The sequence below is a fragment of the Ceratotherium simum genome, chromosome 16 (genome assembly GCF_057802395.1).
Source record: "Ceratotherium simum simum isolate JZ-2026a chromosome 16, ASM5780239v1, whole genome shotgun sequence".
Taxonomy (NCBI): Eukaryota; Metazoa; Chordata; class Mammalia; order Perissodactyla; family Rhinocerotidae; genus Ceratotherium; species Ceratotherium simum.
In genome coordinates, this window is record NC_141915.1 from 57,698,466 (window position 1) to 57,717,867 (window position 19,402).

A 19,402-nucleotide genomic window follows, 5' to 3' on the forward strand; every position below is an offset into this window, starting at 1 on the left:
AACGCAGCGAGGTGGCGAGACCGGCTCAGGCTCTGGGTCCTGGGCCCTGCGGGCTGTGTGGTGGGGACCCGGCACCTCATCTCCCTGGGCCGCCGTTTCCCCTGTCCCCTGGCAGGGCTGCTGGGGGCATCGCTGGAAGGAGGGGCAGGAGAGGGAGAGGAACACGAATCGTGAAGGGAGAGGTGTGGCCGGCAGGGGTGGCAGGGCCCCATCGGCCTGCAGGGGCCCTGACGGGCTCCACAGCCGCGTGCAGTCCCAGGGTGCCCCGGCAGCAGCTGAAACACTAGCCCCTTGTTTCGAGTCCAAGGTATCTCCACCCCCCACGCCCACCCGGCCTTGAAGGTTGGTTTGCACACGAAGCAAAGACTGGTTTGGAGGAAGAAGCGAGAAGTGTGGGTTTGATGACGGGGAGGAGAGGTGGTTTGCCCTTCTCCGTGAGGACTGGGGGCGGTGGCCTGGGCCTCCGTGGTCGCTAATTCAGGAGGGTGGGTGGTTACTGGGAACCAAGGCTGGGCGTCAGCTGCAGCTGCCCCCCGGAGGGGAGAGAGGAAGGGAGGGCAGCATCCTCTGTGGGCCGGGGCCTCAGGCCAGGGTCGGACGGGGGCCTCCTGATGGCCGTGACAGTGGTGTTGGCGTCTGCTCATGGTAACTAGGGCTTGCCATGGACCCTGCAGTCTTAGGGCTCTTTACCTGGAGTAGGTGCCTCCTTTAATCCTCCCAACAACCCTGTGAAGTCAATTCTGTTGTTAGTCTCATTTCACAGATGAGGAACCCAGGCACAGAGAGGTTAAGTAACCTGCCCAAGGCCACACAGCTAGTGGGTATGGCAAGGGAGGGTTTGAATTCAGGAAGCTTGACTCCAGAGTCCCCATTCCTCAACCTCCTTGGACCTCTGTTTTAGTACCCTCTTGTCTCTGAGGCCCAGAGAGGGGCCGTTACTTGGCCAGAGTCACACAGCAGGTTAGTGGCAGAGCTGGAGTCACGTCTCCGAGGCCCTGGTTTGGTGGCCTTTCAAGGAGTAGGTGCCTCTCGGCATGGCATGGCCACTCAGCAGCCTCAGCCCATCGTCAGGCAGTAAGTAGAGCCATGGTGGGCCGTGGGGCCCGAGGGCTGCCTGCCCTGCACCTGTCCGGAGCAGAATGGCCCATCCTCAGGGTGGGGCTGGAGGTGCCCGTGGTCGCTGGTCCGCACAGCCCAATCTCCTGTGTCATTCCAGAAAGATGTTAACACAGGATGGGGCGGCTGGGGGAGGCGGACACCCTTTGGGCTCATGACCAGCGTTATTCTAGTTGGAGCCTAATGGTTCCGTGGTGCCTTTGCGTCTCACAGCTCTTCCCCTCTCACCTGGCCGCCTGGCACTCACCTGAGGAGGTGGTCAGCGGTTGGCCTTCCCGCAGGTGTGCTGTGTGTTACAATGAGCAGCACGCACGTGGGTGTCTGAACACGTTTGCCTCTGAGCTCTGCCTTGGTGTCATCAGCGAGGCATGGACCTCGTAGGGGCGTCCATTCCTCCACCTGCAAAATCCACGCACCGTTTACCTCTTGGGGGGCCAGAGCTTGGAGATGTTGCTGCAGAAAAGCGTTTTTACCAACCGAGAGTGTCTCTCGGCCTTGACTGTGTGTGTTTATGCGAGTGCCGGCCGGCCGCCTCTGCTGTCCACGCTTGGTTCCCCGCTTGGGGCCGTGCAGTTCACCTGGCCTAGCTGCCCTTCCCACCCGCGGGGGTCCCTGCAGGAAGTGCCGGGACAGGAAGGAGTTAATGGCAGATCCTGTTCCCGTGGCTCCTTCCCCAGCTTTCCCAGGGAAAGGGCCGGAACTGGAGGCCTCCTCTTCAGAGGAGGGGTGGATGGGGACGCAGCCAGAGCTCGCTCTTGTGCACAGGCGCCTCGGAGCCACCCTGCATGTCCAATTGCACCGACTTCTGCAGGCCAGCTGTTCAGAGCGGACCCAGAGGGTGGAGGAGGGCTTCCAATAAGCAGAGGGCGGAATGAGTACGGGATTCAGTACTGGAATTTGGCGAGGCAGAGAGCCTCACTTTCTCCCCCTCCCCACCCCCGGAGATGGACGGGGGCGGGGTCTTCCTGGAGCCGGTTGGAGGCCCTGGGCTGGAGCCATGGGCGGGGGTGTGAGGCCAGAGCCCCTTCCCATCCCCCACAGCTCAGCTCCGGGAGGGGGGCCCTGCTTCCCTTTGCCTGCCCCTCGCCCTTCCTCTGAGACCCGCAGGCTGGAGTCACATGTCGGCTTTCCTCCCTCCCCTCACTCCCCTGCTGGAGAGAATGGCCTGCCCCTTTGGCCCCTGCCACCTACAGCCTCCTGTTCTGCTGCACTGGCCTCTGGCAGTGGAGGCTGGGGCGGGCGTGGGCAAAGCCGCTTCCTGGCAGCTGGTCCAGTTGTGGGAGCGACTGAAAGCCGCCAACGCCCCTGCAGGGTGGGCTGACTGTTCTGGCTTTGGGAGGACACCACGGAGAAGGCCAGGGTGCCACTCTGTGGGACAGAGCACAAAGAACGTCCCCAAGCATTTCTTAGGCAGGGCTGCCACTGGGTTCCAGAAGCTTTGCCGGGAAAAGCATGAGCTCGCCTGCCCATTCTCTGCGGGTGCAGGACACCGTGTGCCCTGGGACAAGTCACAGAAGGCCCTGGCCCCACTCCTTCAGTTTGTAGAGGAGGAAACGAGAGGCCCAGAGAGGCAGAGTGACTTCCCCAAGGCCACACAGCCCACCCAGACCTGGGGCACCGCTTCCTCCTGTGCCTCCCCGTGTAGCAGCTACTGGAATACTGTGATTTGGGGCAACTTGGCCTCTCTGGGCTCTGGCTATTCAGTACCAGCAGGGCTGTGGTTGAAAAGAAAGCAGCCTACGAGAGGAGCGAGGCCTGTGGTTTGGCCTGAGTCCAGGACCAGTGGCCCAGTTTCCGGGAGCAGAGCAGCGACCTCTATCCCACGTCTCCCACCCCACGCCCCTGGGACCTGTCTTTGGGAAAGCTGAATGACGTGAGCTCAGTGATCGTAAATTCATCTTGCTGGACGTGTGGCTGCCTTGATGTGGCTGATTCTCTCTCATGGAGGAAGGGGGACTCTGTGCTCGAGGAAGTCTCTCGGTGAGGTGGGAGGAGCTTGGCATCCAGGGACCATGTGAGAGCTTGTTGACTGAGCTGGCCTTCTGTGGTTCTGGAGAAGGGGAAAGCCACACACAGGCCATCTGCCACCATTGCACATGGCCATGGCCTTGCCCGGTCACCGTTCTTGGGCAGCCAAGGGCCACTCCAGGAGAGCCTGGGTGAACCCCATATTGTCCTGGAGTATCATGTGTCAAGAGCTGAGGATGGGGTTTCTGGGGAGGACCTTCTGCTGCCCCCTAGCCCCTTTCAGCTGCCTTGTCCCATTTTACAGAGATGGACAACCGGTCCCCCAGCTACTAAGTGGTGGAGCCAGGATTTGAACCCAAGCAGGCAGCCTCCTGGCCCTGCAATCCTCCCCTTCATCCCCCTTCAGGACCTGGGTTAGTGAGGTCGCAGAATACTGACTCCCAAGGATGTCCACACCCTAATCCCTGGAACGTGTGAATATGTCCCGTTATGTGGCAAAGGGGAATAAGGTTGCAGACGGAACCGAGGTCGCTGATCAGCTGGCCTTAAAATAGGGAGATTATCCAGGATAATCCACACTGGCCTGGTGTAATCACAAGAGTCCTTAACATCGAAAGAGGGGGCAGGATAGTCAGCCTCAGAGTGAAGAGATGTGAGAAAGACCCGACTCGCCATTGCTGGCTTTGAAGATGCAGGAAGGGCCAGGAGCCAAGGAAGGCGGCGGCTTCTAGAAGCTGGAAAAGGCAAGGAAACAATGCTCCCCTGGAGCCTGCAGAGAGGAGCACAGCCCTGCCGACTCGACTCCTTAGGTTTAGCTCAGTGATTCCGTCATGGGCTTCTGACTTCCAGGACTGTAAGATGACAAATTTCTGTTGTTTTAAGTCACTAAGTTTGTGGTAATTTGTTATAGCAGCAACAGGTGACTAATACAGTTAGGAAGTGCTGATCCTCTTCTGGAAGAATTCAGGAGGAATTCCCTATGTGTCCTGAGCCCTGGGAGATTCGGTTCCCATAGACTCTCCCAGCTCCGGAGTCCATAGGAAGGCTCCCCCAGGCAGGGCAGGAAAGAAACCAGTCTCAGAACCGTTTCTCCCCTCCTTCACAAATGAAGGCAAGGGTGTGGGCCCGTGCACCCGCCTCCTTTTTGTGGCTTTTTTTCTTTCAGACTTAGAGTCTCTTTTTGAGACTCTAGGGTTCATCGATTTGCAAGTGAGGAAACTGAGGCCTGGGGAAGTGAAGTGACCTGCCCAGGGGCATGCAGGGAGTTCAAGCCAGACTTCCAGCTCCTCCCTGGGGGTGGGGGAAAGTTAGTGGCAGTGGGCTGTGAGGGGCACACCGGGTCAGCCGGCGGAAGCTGGGAGACCAGCTGCTGCAACAGATGCTGGGGCCGCTGTCACCTCCCTGCAGCTCCCAGGTGACCAAGGCTGCACAGGCTGCACAGGCGGCTGGCCTCTGCCTTGCAGCCCTGGAGCCCCCAGGGACCAGAGGACGCCCTGGCTTGAGGGCTGGGGCCTGAGATAAGAGGTGGGGAAGTGCCAGGTGCCCTGCATGAGTGCGGGGGGCCTCCTCTGCAGCCGCTGCCCTCCGCCTCCTGCAGGTGCCTCCAGGCTGCCCAGGGCTCCTGGAGACCTTGGTGGGTGGGTTTGCACCCCCACCTTTCCCCATTGGCATCGGCACCCTGTGGCTAGCAGCTTGCAAGAGTTAGGCTCTTGCTTGTGGCCATGGAACACTCATTCTTTGGGCTGAGTGGGGGCCTGGCTCCTAACAGCTATGATCATCCTCTCCTGGGGTCCGGAAAAACAGCCCGGAATGATACTGATGACAGTTCAGACCTGCAGCCATGTCTTGCTCCTCTGCCTCTCACACCCTCGTCTCCAGACATCCTGAACTGCTTCCCTGAGGCTTCCTGCAGGTCCCTCTGCCTGGAGTGCCTGCTTTCCCACAGGGCGGGGCCTTGTTCAGGACTCATTAAGAACGGCCTCCGCGGACCGTTCTCCGCTGCAGGCCCTTGCTTAGTGTTGCCAAATCACCCCAGTCTGGTCGGCGTGGGTTCATCTGCCACCGCATCTTACCTGTGTCTCTCCCCTGACTCTGAGACCTGAGCAGGCAGGGCCTGTGTCTGTGAGGCTCACCCCTGGGTCCCCCGTACCTGCCACAGCGCCTGCACTCGGGACACAGCACCTATGCATGGAACGAAGGCATGAAGACAACGTGCGAGATCGTCCAGTTCCCATTTCTTTTTTTTTTCTTTTTTTTTTTTTGGTGAGGAAGATCAGCACTGAGCTAACATCTGATGCCAATCCTCCTCTTTTTGCTGAGAAAGACTGGCCCTGGGCTAACATCCGTGCCCATCTTCCTCTACTTTATATGGGACGCCGCCACAGCATAGCCTGACAAGCAGTGCGTCAGTGCGCGCCCAGGATCCGACCCGGGGAACCCCGGGCCGCCGCAGCAGAGCGCGCACACTTAACAGCTTGCGCCACCGGGCGCCCCCTCCGGTGGGCGGGGCCCAGTTCCCATTTCTAACATATATCGTGATAAAATATTCGTGGCATTTTACATTTTTAATAAACTTAAAAAAAAACTTTTTATTTTGAAATCATCTTAGACTCACAAGAAATTGCAAAAGTAATAGTCGAGAGTTCCTGTGCCCTTTTTACCCAGCTTCTTTCCCCAGTGACATGCTACGGAACCTTCTTACGTTATCAAAACCAGGAAATCGACGGTGGCTCGATAATACTGACTTAGCTATAGATCTGATTCGGTTCTCACCAGTTCCACAGGCGCTCACTCTGTGGTGTAGGTTCTGGGAAATTTTCTCACATACACAGGTTCATGTAATCACCACCACAATCAGGACACAGAAATGTCCCGTCCCCACAGAGAGTTCTGCCTGGTTGTGAACTTTATCTAAGTGGTACCATACAGTATACTTTTGTTTTTGACTTCTTTCACTAAATATTATGTTTGCAGGATTTATTCCTTTTTTCAAATGTGCTTTTAAAAGAGAAATTTCCCAGAAGGTCTTCTGGGTCCACCATTAGGGTTTTAGAGCGCAGATGCATGAAACCCATCGGTCATCAGAACTCTTCATGTCAATCAGCAGTTCCCGCTTATTCCTTTTCTCACATTCCACTCGGAGCCTCCCCACGTCTGGAAGCTGGCAGACGCTCCCGTCCTCCTCCCGCCGACTTCCCCGCCCACGCCCCAGCCGGTACCGGGAAGAGGCAGGAAGGCAACGCTGCGGAGCATCTGCCTGTGCCAGGCGCAGCGCCAGTGTGTACACATGTCGTCCCTTTCCTTTTCATTCTTCTCGAATTCCTGTGAGGGCAGAATCCCTTTCCCCTGCCTCCAGGAGGTTTAGAAATTTGCCCCAGGTCACCCAGCTGATAAGGGGTGGAGGTGGGTTTGAACTCTTGTCCTTCTCAAAGCCTGCTTTTCCCGGATGAAATGGAAAGTTGGGTGGCTGCGACCCAAGGCCCTGGATGGCTCAGGAAGGGGATCACTGGCCCCTGGGCAGGGAGGGTCTGGCACAGGGGATGCCCAGCTTGGTGGAGTGACCCAGGAAGAGTCAGTGTCCCCTCTGAATAAACAGCCGGAGGTGATGTTGCAGCTGCTTCACCCCCTCGAATTTCCTGAGCTGCTGTTCTGGGAGGAGAGAAAGGAGAAGAGGAAGGAGCTGGGCTGGGCTGATTTGGGCCCAATTCAAACAAGCTTCTTAGTTTCCCATGAAGGGCAGCTTTACCTGCCCCGGTGTCTTTGCTAAAGGGATGAGCGCTTTCAGACTCCCCCCACTAAAAGGGGGCCTGGGGCTGATGGAAGCCTCGTATCAGATATCCTGAGCAGCCGCAAAAGCCGTCAGACCTCAGGCCTGAGAGGAGGCCTCCACCTCGGAGGAAAAAACAAGGCTTCCTTTGGCTGGGGCGGTTTCTGCCAGGTCATGAAAACAGGCCCGGGGTCGCTGCCTACCTTGGGTGAGGGCTTCATGTGGTTTTCAAAGTGCTTCACATTGTTTGCTCATATCGTCCTCCCCAGAACCCGTGAGGGAGGGCAGGAAGTTTGAGCAACCTCCTCTCGAGCAGCCACATAGCAGGTGTGTTCGCTTTACAGGTGCGTAAACTGAGGCTCAGGACTTACAACTGTCTCCCGGGTCACCTAGCCAGCGAGCCACAGACAGTTCACGGCTTGTTATTCCCCAGGGCCTCTGAAGACTTTTGTTTTTAAGAAACACGCACTGTCTCAGACCGTGAGCACCCGGGGGCCTCTGTCCAGCCTGGGAAGCAAACATTCCCCAGCCCCGCTTCCTTCCTCCCCCAGGCGTGATCCGCCTCCTGCGTTTCTTGTTCCCGTGTTCACTGCGTAGCTGTGTTTCTCTCGGTGATGGGTAGAGTGGTTCTGCGTGTGGCGTGTGAGCATCCTCTTGTGGCTCCCTTTGAGTTTGGGTGGAGGTCCTCTGCACCATGCCTGCAGTCCTGGTCTGCATTTTCACTGCCCAGTGGTATCCAGCGGGCGGATAGACCCTGGCTTTCTCTTCTCTCCTTGGTGGACATTTGGGTTGTTTCCAGTTTTTTGCCTTTATAAACAACAGTGCTGCCATGACCATTCTTGTGTCCCCTGGTAACTTAGGAATTTGGATTTTAAAATATTGCTCCAAGACCTGTGGCTGCCACAGGTAAACCATCCTCCCTGTGGGCTTGTACTCTCCGCTCCCACCCTAACCCGGGTCCAGAGAGGCCGGATTGATCTGATGTCTGGCCTAGAGGAAGAGCAGAGAGCTGATGGGCTGATAAGTCTAAACCAGTGTTTCCCAAACTATGTTCTCTGTGGGACCATTAATAGGCATTATAGAGGCAAAGGGGTTCTGTGGCCCAACAAGTTGGGGAAACAAAGAGTTTAAATGGTTTTATTTTTTTAAACTCATTGCAGAAATTTAATACATTTAGTATACTGATATATCAAAAGAGGGACTGTAGAGGGTAGCAATTGCCAAATTTATTCGACTGTGGAAACCTTTTGGGATGGGAGCATTCTGCAGGGTAGGTTGTCCTGTTTTAGCAGATTTTGAGAAACAGACTTTGGGTCTAAATTGCTGGCCAGGGGTGGGGAAGGTGCAGTTGTAGATGTTGGGGAGGAAAACCTTTTCCTCTATCCTCTTAGGTTCAGTACTTGAGGGTCTGCAAATTAAACTGACAAGAGCTTCATTAGCAAGAGAAAAGATAGATTTAACCATATGTACATGGGGGTTCACAGAACAATGTGACTCAAAGGGGTGGTCAGAATTTGGGGTTTATATACCTTCTTAGTAGGGGAAGGGGAGGGGGAGAAGGCCACTTACTGGAAAACAAATGACTTTTTGGAAAGAGAAGTGGGCCCTTAGAAGAACACATAGGAGATATGACAGTTGTATGACTGTTGAGTTGTGGTGGGGAGACCCCTCATCTCCCGTGATGCGAGTCGGTCTTCCCTGGTTGCTCCGGGGAGGGGGTTGATAACACTGAGTTCTTCTGGGAGGCGCTGCTTTTAGGCAGATAAGAGATTTTAGGAACTCAAATGCCTTCTGCTCCAAGTAATTTTTATGCCACAGTGGTGTATTCTGGACCCCTTTCTAGGTGTCCTTCTCTTCTCTTCCAGGTCCCAGCCAGGCAGTGGGCAGTGTGGAGACCCCTAATAAAAAGCCCAAGCCTTACCTCTTTAATTGCTAGGGCCCCTTGTTGCTGCTCAGGCAGCGGGAACTGCATGCACCTTCTGCGTTTAAATGCAGTTCTGTGTTCGAGCTAAGGGTTGATTTTGTGCTGGGTTCATTTTGGTCTTAAGGCAGGATGAAACCTCAGAGGACAGAAGCTTTTTTGGACAGTTAAGAAACTATTGACCCCCTGCCCTCACCCCGTGTGTCTCTTGGGCATGTTCAGCTCTAAGATGTCATCCAGATCTCGCCATATCTCAGGGGTGTGCTTGTGTCCCTCAGTCCTAACCCGGAGTTCTCAACCCTGGCTGCACATGAGAGTCCCCTGAGAAAGTTTTTAAAAATACAGAGAGTTAGATCAGGATTGCTGGGAGGGGCCCAGGCATCTGTATTTCTTAGAAGCTTCTCTTAGGGGCCGGTCTGGTGGCGCAAGCGGTTAAGTGTGCGCGCTCTGCTGCGGTGGCCCGGGGTTCGCTGGTTCGGATCCCGGGCGCACACCGACGCACTGTTTGGCAAGCCATGCTGTGGCGGCGTCCCATATAAAGTGGAGGAAGATGGGCACGGATGTTAGCGCAGGACCAGTCTTCCTCAGCAAAAAAAGAGGAGGATTGGCAGATGTTAGCACAGGGCTCATCTCCTCACAAAAAAAAAAAAAAAAAAGAAGCTCCTCTTAGAAGGGTGATGTGCCGCCAGGATTGAGAACCTATTTCCAGAAGCCAAACAAATATCCTGCCCTTTCTGCTTACCCCACCCCGGTCTCAGAGCCTCAGTGCCCCTAAATACCAAACCGTTAATTGCTGGACTCACATCCTCCCATCTTGGCTGCTGAGCTGCTGTTTTGGTCCTTGTTTCTATGACGGGTAAGGAGGTCCAGAGCATCACACCTGATGCCAACCTGGGGCGCCCCCACCTGGCGGTCCTCGCTCCTGACACCCGAGAGCTCACAGGGCCAGATGCCCCGACACACACGGGGTTTATATTTGTCCTTGACATGGATGCAGGGTCTGATTGTTGCGCCGGTGTTGAGGATTCTGGTTTTGTGTCAGCCGAGAGTCTGTGGGCCCTGGGGCATGCTGGAAGCCGAGGGAGGGTGGGGTGGCTGGGGTTGGAAGTGTACCCGGGGCTACTGTGATCTGCAAAGTGGCTATCACACCTGAAAAATAAAGTTGGCTGCAGATGAGTAAATGCCACAATTTTCTAAAGTTAAGATATCATCAAATAATTTCTCAGACACATTATTGACAGAATGATAGCTTTTCAAGAGGAAAACGAAATGTATATTAAAGGTGCCTGTGAGGAGAGGATGCAACCTGACAGTGGGGGTGGAGGAACGCTTCTTAGAAAGGAGGAAATGGGGCCTTCCTGCCTCCAAGGTCCACAAACATTTATCGAGGCCCGCTACCTAGGAGACCAGGAGGGAGGTGAGTCAGTCAGCCCAGGCAAGTGCTGCAGGTCAGGGTGTGACTCGGAAACACAAGGGGGAAGGTGATCAAAGCTGAGGGAGGACATCCGGAAGGCTTCCTGGAGGCGGTGACTTTTAACAGAGGGGCTTTTAGGTGGGGTTTGGGAGACTATGGGGCCTGATGAAGGGCACAGGGTCCTTAGAAAACAGCATGCTGTAGAGATGTGGGTGAGCGGGGAAGGTGGTCAGGACCAGAGGCGTCATTCTGGGGGTGGTGGCTGAATCTGGGGACGGAGGTGAGGCCGTCCTCTCTTCTCCCTTCAGGAGACTGGGATGAGGGGAGCGGAGACCCCTGTGTGCTGTCTAAACCCCTGCCTTGGGGGATGTGGAGAGGAAAGCAGCCAGCAGCACCTTTCCAGAGGAGGGGTGGCTAATGCACGTCGCGTGGGCCCCGAGGTCAGGAGGCGGAGCTGGAGATTGGCCATGAGGATTTTGTCAAGAGGTTGGTTTTAACAGTGAGATGGGCAGAAGCCAGGCAGCAAAGGTTAGAAGTGAGTGGGTGGTAAGAGGACAGAAGCCACAGTGTAGACCAGCTGTTAAGAGGTTGGGTTGTTCAGAGGGAGAAAGTCAAGAGTTGGAGGGGCAGCTGGGCCAGAGGAAGGGGGTTTTGCTTGTTTTTGAGATTAAGGGCAGCCTGCGCGTTCCCCTAGGTCAAGTTGAAACAGAACGGCAAGAAAGAGAAAGATGTCCACAGAATGTGACAAAACAACCAGCCGTCTGCAAGCACTGCCCTGCTGCAGGGAGAAACTTCACAGCCCCCCATGCATGCCTGGGGCCTCCACTCGCGGCTGGTGGGGTGCCCCGGGGACCGCAGGGGCTGCTGGGGCTCCAGCTCTCTTCGAGGTCTGCCTGCTGTGGGCGTGCGGGCTCCCTCCCCTGGGGCACATGGCTGCCTACGCTCGCTAGCATTGGCCGGCAGACAGACCCTCGCTTCTAAGCTGCCCAGCCCTTCCCCTGTCCCCCATGCGGGGAGCCCCGTGACCAGCCCACAGAGGAGAGGGAAGGGTATTTTTCTCGGCATTTGACGGGAAGCATCTACTGCATCTCAGGGGGGTCTGTCTGGGGTGGGCTAGAAACGAGTTGGCAGGAGGGCTGAGTTTTGAGTTCATGACCAACCAGGCTTTGGGGTTGGCAGGAGAGATGCGGGACCTGGGAACCGGGGTGGGGGCGAGTGTGCGTGTGTGCGTGTGCGTGTGTGCGTGTGCGTGTGTGCGTGTGCGTGAGAGGGAGGGAGGATGCTGTGTAACCACTTCCCTTCTCTTCTGCTGCTGCTGCTAGAGCGATGCTCTTGGCATCACGTGGGTGTCCCTGCGCCTCGGGGCAGGTGACCCCATCAGAGACTGTGCTGTGCTCTTCTTCCCGTTGGCCCAGTTGGAGGTGGGAGCCCTGACTTTCCCCCTGTGGCTCCCAGAGTAGTAGGACCTTGCTGCAGGACAGCTGACCAGTGCTGCCGCCCCCCTGGCTACTCTTCTGTTGGGGGCTCCCGAGGAAGGATGGTGGGCGCTGCTCTTGGGCAGGTGGGAATGGCTTATGACGTCCTTGTCAGGGACCCCCTGGGACCCCCTCTCCACTGCACCTCAGCCTGGTGCCCAGAGGGGCATCCTCAGCTTTGTGGAGGTGGGTCTAGCTCAGAGCACCCCAGGAGCGACAGCCTTAGAAAATCCGACTTAGCCCCTCATCGGGGCTGGGGGGGGGTCCCGTTCCCACCCCCCGACCCCACGGCCTGGAGCCAGTTGCCTTCCAGCTCTGACTGTGTCATCGGTACAGCGAAGCTCCTAACTTACTGCGGGTCTAGGTTGGGAACGTGGGGCTGTGTGAATGTCCTGTTGCTGCAGTAACAAATTACCACAAACTCAGTGGCTGAAAACAACAGAAAGTTATTCTCCTACATTTCTGGAGGTCAGAGGTCTGAGACCAGGGTCACTGGGCTACGTCAAGGTGTGGGCAGGGCTCGTTCCTTCTGGAGGCTCCAGGGAGAATTCGTCCTTGCTTCCTCCAGCTTCTGGTGGCTGCTGGCAGTCTTTGGCTTGTGGCCACATCACTCCAGTCTCTGCCTCCATCATCATGTGATCATCGTCTCTGTGTTCTTCAAATTCCCCTTTGCACCCTCTCATAAGGATATTTGTGGTTACATCTGGGGCCCTTCCGGATAATCCAGGATAACCTGCATCTCACCGTCCTTCTCAGAGTCCCTCCTGCCATGTACGGTAACATCCACAGGTTCCGGGAAGAGGGGCATTATTCAGTCTCCCCCAGGGCTCATCCTCTGTCTTAGGGCCCTTCTGGTTTTAAGGTATAAAACAATAAAACAAACTGGCTCAAGGAAAAAAATAAATATTTTTTATGGTATAAAATACACAGAACATAAAATTTTACCATTAGTAGCATTTAGCACATTCACATTGTTGTGCAGCCATCACCACCATCTAGTTCCAGAACATTTTCATCACCTCAAAAGGAAACTCCATATCCATTAAGCAGTCACTCCCCATTCCCCCTCCCCACTCCCTGCCTTGGCAATCACCAATCTGCTTTCTGTCTATAGATCCTTTTGTAATCAGTGCTGATTCTGTGTGACTTTGAAGTAAATAAACAAAAGCATGATGAGTGAGTTGTTGGAAGGGTGTGGATGCAGCAGAAGCCAGTGTGTGGAATGCCTGCGCTCAGGAAGGGCAGGAGTTGGCAGTAGCTTGGGTTTCGGCCACCCTCTCCTCTTCCTTTCTCCTTTCCTGGGGTCTCCGCATGTGTTTCCCGCCAGTCTCTCCTCTTTCCCTTTGCAAATGGCCCCAAATAGCTTCCCTACCCCCAAGTCTGCGTGACCTCCGAGCTTCTGGGCCTTCCACCAAAAAGGCTCCTGGCTCCATGCTGCCTGGAAATTCCAACGGCCCAGCTCATCACTCTTGAGCCAGGCCTTACAAGTCAGGTGGCTGGTCAGCCTGGGCTGGCGGCCTTTGAGTCGGGTTCATCCCGCCTGAGCACCTGTGAGCAGGCAGGATAGGGGACCAGAAAGGGGTGGGTTGGCAGTTACAATAACTGACGTCTTTGGGATGGTCTGATGCTTAGCTTGTGTCCAGCAAATTAATTTTTTTTTCCTCTCCAAAGCCCCAGTACATAGCTGTACATTCTAGTTGTAAGTCCTTCTAGTTCTTCTATGTGAGCCACCGCCACAGCATGGCTACTGACAGACGAGTGGTGTGGTTCCGTGCCCGGGAACCGAACCCGGGCTGCCGAACTTTAACCGCTAGGCCATCAGGGCTGGCTCTAGCAAATTAATTTTTTAGGGGAAGCTCTGCTATTTCTGATAGTGGAATCTGAGAGAAATGTCCTCTGTACATCCTCAGAAAGGGGACACTATGATGTAGGGATCAGTTAGACGCTGTATGTTCCACTGAGCTGTGTCCTGGTACAAAAAATGATGTGTGGTGTAAAATAATATGGTCCAGATGAACAGCCCTCCAAGGATCTGGTGTAATCCCAGGATGAAATTGAGAATATTGAAAGCTCTATTGTCCAGTTCAGTAGCCACTGGTCACATGTGGCTATTGACTATTGAAATGTGGCCAGTCCTTTAGATCGAGAGGTGCTATAAGTATAAAATACACACTGGATTTCAAAGACTTAGTACAGAGAGAAGAAAGAATGTAAAATATCTCAAAAATGTTTATATTGGTTACATGTTGAGTTGATAACGTTTTGGCTCTATTAGGCTAAGTAAAATACATTAAAATTAACGTCACCTGTTTCTTCTTACTTTTTTTTTTTTTTTTTTTGGTGAGGAAGATCAGCCCTGAGGTAACATCCAATGCCAGTCCTTTTTTTTTTTTTGCCAAGGAAGATTGGCCCCGAGCTAACATACGTGCTCATCTTCCTCTACTTTATATGGGACGCTGCCACAGCATGGCTTGACAAGTGGTGTGTCAGTGCACGCCCAGGATCTGAACCCGTGAACCCTTGGGCGGCTGCAGTGGAGCTCTCGCACCCAACTGCTATGCCACCGGGCCGGCCCGGCCCCTCTTCTTACATTTTTAAACGTGGCTACTAGAAACTTTACATTTGTGGCCTGCGTATCTGTGGCTCGCCATGTTTCTGCTGGAGGAGTGGAGGGGGGCTGCGCAGGGTCAGGCTGTTCTCTCGATGCCCAGTGTGTACTGTGTGGCGAGAGCTCTGAGCAGCACTGGAGGGCACATGTTCTGTGTTGGAGTGTGGAGTGGAGGTGACATCTCTGGGGCTCTGTGTTAACCCTCACACCTGGGGTGACAGGAGGCCCCCCTGGCATCCTTTGTCATTGGTTCCTGGAGCTGCCCTTCAGGGCCCACTGACGAGGGCCTGGCGGGGTAGGCAGGGATGGCAGGAGGGGCTGGGCCCGCCCCACACCCTGTCTCAGGAAGTCCTCTTCTTGGAGGAAAGGGAAACGTAGTTTTTGAGTGGCCGCTCTTCCTGGTTCTGGACATTCATGTCTTGCTTTAGTTTTTGCAGCTGGAGTTGGTGGTGCCCATTTTACAGATGGGGAAGGTCAAACCCCACAGGTGTTGTGACGGGTCAAAGCTAGTGTGAGTGAAGGGGCCTCAATGCCACGTATCAGATCCACCACTGGCCTCCCTCCCACTGAGATGGGAACCAGAACTCTGGATGTGCGTTCCCTCCCCTGGACGCTCCCCCAGCACTGGCGTGGCGCCCAGAGATGGATTGCAGATGGCAGCGGCTCCGCACTGCCGCTCTGCGTGGGGGCGGGGAGGGGCGTGGGACAGCAGCCCCTCCAGCCTTTGTGCAAACCCACAGACCTCGGAGGTCGTTGGGGGAAAGTTGGCTGTCAGGAGTGGGAGCGGCCACTGATGGGGAGAACTGGCTTCTGAGGAATGTGGTCGTGGATGTGGTCGGGCCTCCCTGTGTGGCTGGTGGGGTGGGTGCCCAGGGCCTTGCCCACCAGCCACGTGGGGCAGTCTGGGAATGGGAAATATGAGAGTGTGGAGCCCAGTGAACACCTTGGGTGTGGCTAAGGTGTGGCCTCGGCCCGTTGGGGCTGGGCTGGAGTTATTCCTCCAGGAGGCAGGAGGATGGGCTGGCAGGGGTTGCTTGGAGAAACCAACCACTGCCCCTAAGACAGCCTTCCTAGGTGTCACTCAGGGCTCCTTCGCACTTGAACCAGGCAAACGTCCAAAACCAGCCCCCAGCAACTTCTAGTGTGGGAGTTGGGGCCCAGCGTTGACCACGCCTGTGCCTGGGAGTGACTCACTCACTCGGGGTCAGAGGTCATGGCCCAGGCTGGGTCTGGGCAATCCCAGCGTCCAGGCCCAGCCCCAAGAGGGTTGCTCCCAAGCTCCCTCCTCTGGGGACCACCTAGCCCTTCCCCTGTGGGGTCCCAGCACTTCACAGGGGCCTGCAGGGAGGGGAGATAGGAGGAGATTCGTGACTCAGTGCGCAGGCCCTTAGGGGCTGGAGAACCAGTAGCGGGATCCATATCCGAGTTCGCAGTCTCCAGGAGAAGAAAGAGCTCAGGGTGAGGGTCCCCCGCTCCCCCGACCCCCTGGTTGAGGCCCCCGCCCCCTGTCCCCGTGCCTCCCCGGCCCCTACCCAGCTTCCTCTCTTGCTGCTTCTCCCTTCCGGGATCATGTCCACGACCACACACTTAGCTGGGGGCAAACAGGGCTGGCTGTGCTGTGACTCCCCACTACCCAGAGGCCTGGAACAACTTGGGGCTTCGGGTCTGGACTGCATTCCTGGGAGGCCCCCTTGATAGCCTAGGTGTGTCCTCTGAGCTGGCAGGGGTCAGGACCAGGTGAGGGTGCACCTGGCAAAGGGGGAGCTCCGGGTTGGGCAGCAAGGAGAGAGAGCGCCCATGGGTAGTAAGATTCTTGGCACCACCCCGCACTCCCGTCCTGGCGGAGGGGCTGGGAGGAGGGGACCGGTGGCTTTGCAGGCGCAAGGACTCCTCGCAAGGGCAGCCTGGCTGGGCGTCCAGGTGCGCCTCTTTCCCTCCCTGCCCCCGAGGACCATGTCACTTTCCTTTTGGGGGTGACTCTGAGGCTGGCTCGGGAACGGGCTCCTTGGTGTTTCTTATGCACAGATAATGCACGCGCGCACCCCGGTTGGTTGCCGGGCCAGCAGCCAGGCGCCCCTTCTCTCCGCCTGCGCCCCCTCCTCCCCCGCTCCCCTCGCCCTGCCCCCTTAGAGCCCATTCCCCCCTGAGCCTCCCTTCGCAAGCAGTCGCAGTCCCTCCCTACCTCTGCCCGCGCTCAGGGAGGCTCCTTGTTCCGCGGCCACAAAGCCCCTTTGATCCTCTGCTCGGCTCCGAGCCATGTGACCCGGTGGGCGGGCCGCGCTCTCAGGCGGCCAGCGCGGCCCGACTCAGCTGCTGGGGTGAGTCCTCCGCTCCCTTTGTTCCCTCCAGCCTCACACCGGCGGCAGGGGGCCCTCAGGTGCGCGGCCCCCTGCCGTCCCCGACAGCCGGGCGGGGGCGGGAGCGGCGCCTCCCCGGGGCCCCGAGTCCAGCCCCCGGCCCGCGGACAGCGCCCGTCCCGGGAGAGGGGCGGCGGGAGCGCGGTCTCCACGCGGGGCCCAGATTTTCGGCCGCGAGTAGAAGAAAAGGGCTTTGTGCGGCCACAGCTATCTCTTTGTAAATATTTGGCCAGCTAACTGAGTGGTTATGTCCTCCTCCGGCGGGAGTTTCTCGGAGCCCATTTCCCTCTCGCACGGGGCTTCCCTGACTCCAGGAGGGCCGGGAAGATGCAGACGGCCACCGCCGCCCCCTCGAATCGGTCCGCGCCGATTGTCAGCCTTCGGGGCAGGGGCTCCGAGGACCGGCCGGAGATGAGTTTCAGCAGACACTAGAAATGCCGGAATCCAAGTTCCCTGCGGCCGGCATTGTGATCTGGGGAGGCTCGCTGCAGCCTGAGTCTGGCTGGGTTCCTGGGAGGTGTTCGGGATGTGCGGGATGTTCCTGGGAGTGGGCAGGGGAGGGGGGAGGTGGTGGTGGGTGGGCCGGGCGGGGGCCTGGAATGCATGTGCTCTGCTAGAGGATGGAGCCATTCCATGTCAAGGAGCAGGGGTGAGGAAGCAGCCTTGGGAACTTGCCTTCGGGGGGCTTTCCAGCCGGGTGGAGCCGAGCCCTTGGGAGTACCCCGAACCCCCAAATCCTACAAGCCAGCACAGCACACCGCGCCATGCACCAGAGCTGGGAGGGCCCACGTGCCTCAGAGGCAATGCCATCTGCTCTGAACCTTCCTCCCACATGTCCCCCGGGGTCGACTCAAGCCTGCAGGCTGCCGCTGCGCCTGGTCCTCCTCCTTCCTCTAACTTTCCGCTGCCATGACATCTGCTGGCATCTTCGTCAGAGGTTTGGGGAAGCATCTCTCTGCTCACCAAAGAGAAGTTTTAAATTCCTTTCCTGGAGAAAAATGTGCCGCCCGGCCCCAGGCCGTACAGCGGGTTTCTGGCCGTGGGGACAGCACCCTAGTTGGAATTCACTGTGGATCCTGCACGGAAAAACCTGTTAGGGAGGAAGGAGAGAAAGGCCCTGTTCCTTGTTAATTCCTTATAATTCCGTGTGGTTTTCCCCCTTATTCATTGTTGCTTTGCCTTGAAACGTAATGGGCCTCCATGGGTGTTTGCGTAAATGCCATTTCTCTTTGGCCTGCCCCCCCCAACCCAGGGGGGCTCCTTTTCAGGAAATGGGAAGCAGAGTTTGTTTAGCCACTCAGGGGTGGGGAGCCAGCATCCATGTGAGGCCTCTTTGGAAAGGTGGGGTTCTTGCGTCTCTCCCCTTGTCTCTTTGGCTAAGACGTGGTTGTGGAAGGAGGCGTTTTCTGTGGCTGACCTCTTTTACTGCCTGCCTCTGGAGGTCTGTGATGTCACTGACCCCTTGCCCACCCCTCCTGGGCATCCCCACTGCCCCCTGACCATTTCTGTGTTGTGGCACCTGCAACACTTGTGCGTCTATTGGTTTGTGCCTGTATTTTGCCAAACTCTGCTCCTTGTGGCTGGCACTGAGACGGGGGTGATGGCCAGTGCAGCTGGTGTGTGGGGAGGACCCACTGTGCTCGGGGGCGTGGCACATTCTGAGATGGAGGAGACAGCCCTGTTCTGATGGAGGGGGCGGTCACAGTGCTGTCATCGTTGGCCCCAGCAACCCAAGCCAAAGATGGCCCTTGTTGGGGGCTGCGGGGTTGTTTGGAGTGCCAGGCCCGCTGCCCTGGACCACAAGGACGGGGTTCACAAGGGCTTTCACCCCAGAAGCCCTGTACCCGTTGGGCAACCAGAGTCTCTAGGCTGACTTACTCCCCACCCCCTCCCGCTTCTCGGGCTGCCATACCCTGCCCACTTCCTGTTGTGACATGCAGGCCTGAGCTGCTCTTGTCAGATAGGGCAGCTTTGCAGGGCTCTCAGGGCAAGGCGAATTTCCTAGGGGCTGAGACGCATTCAACAGAAGGGGCAGACCCTGTCCTTAGGAGAGCCACTCACCAGCCTGGAGCAGTGCGCAGCTTCCTGTGGGGTCAAAGGTCTCAAGGCTTTTTTAGGAAGCCAGTCACCACCTATGAGCTTCCATTATCCCATCCCCCCTGCACGTTTAAATCTTGAGCATACCACCCCCACGATTCTGGGCTCCTTCTGTCTCTCAGTGGCCGTGTGTTCCGGAAGAATGACTATTTAAATGCATGAGGGGGAGGACAAATGCTTGCTGTCTACCCCATGGCTTTGGCTGGGGTCTTCTGCACTGGTGGTCTGCGTTCCATGCCTGTTGCTCCCTCTCCTTGCATACCTCCACCTTAGCTTTGGCCACTGATGCCAACTGGGCTTCAGAAAGATGTGAGTTAGGATATCCCCGGGCCTGAGGATCCTGGGGGAGCCCAGCTTCCCACAGCTGGGGTCTTGGGGAAGATGCTTCCAGCAGAAATCATAGCCCTTGGCTGGGGCTCCATTCCCAGACTTCTGCCTTCCAGCGCCAAGCTTTGATTTGTTTATTGAGCACCAGCCTGGTTCCTTGGACAGGTAGGAACCTGTTCTCAGGAGCTCAGTGGAGCTCTATGAGGCCTTCCCAGGAACGCTTCTGAGGGTGGCGGGCAGTGCACAGTCAGCTCTGTGGGCAAGCCTGTTCTGTGAGGAGCAGGCTGGGACCCCAGTGAAGGCACAGGTCTAATTACAGACGCAGGAGGGTGTCCTGCCCCACCTGGTGGACC

At 56.7% G+C, this 19,402-nt stretch overlaps 1 protein-coding gene and 1 long non-coding RNA gene across 6 annotated transcripts in view; one reads left to right on the top strand and one right to left on the bottom strand.

Moving 5' to 3' along the window:
* The window catches only part of SEPTIN9 (septin 9), a 166,714-nt gene that overhangs the window by 110,515 nt on the left and 36,797 nt on the right, over positions 1-19,402 (top strand). Inside the window, exon 1 of one of the 5 annotated variants that reach the window (XM_087441682.1) lies at positions 15,585-15,726. The exons of 3 other annotated variants lie outside the window; for them this stretch is intronic. The gene's annotated coding sequence lies outside the window, so the exon portion shown is untranslated. Of the gene's footprint in view, positions 1-15,584; positions 15,727-16,449; positions 16,587-19,402 lie in introns of those variants that run through there. One more of the 5 variants, XM_087441683.1, reaches the window with a different exon arrangement.
* On the bottom strand, positions 6,982-16,653 carry LOC147915081 (uncharacterized). Its single transcript, XR_015554782.1, has 4 exons — positions 16,451-16,653; positions 9,575-9,920; positions 8,420-8,598; positions 6,982-8,270 (listed from the first exon to the last, which is right to left on the bottom strand). It is a non-coding gene; the product is annotated as an uncharacterized LOC147915081 (long non-coding RNA).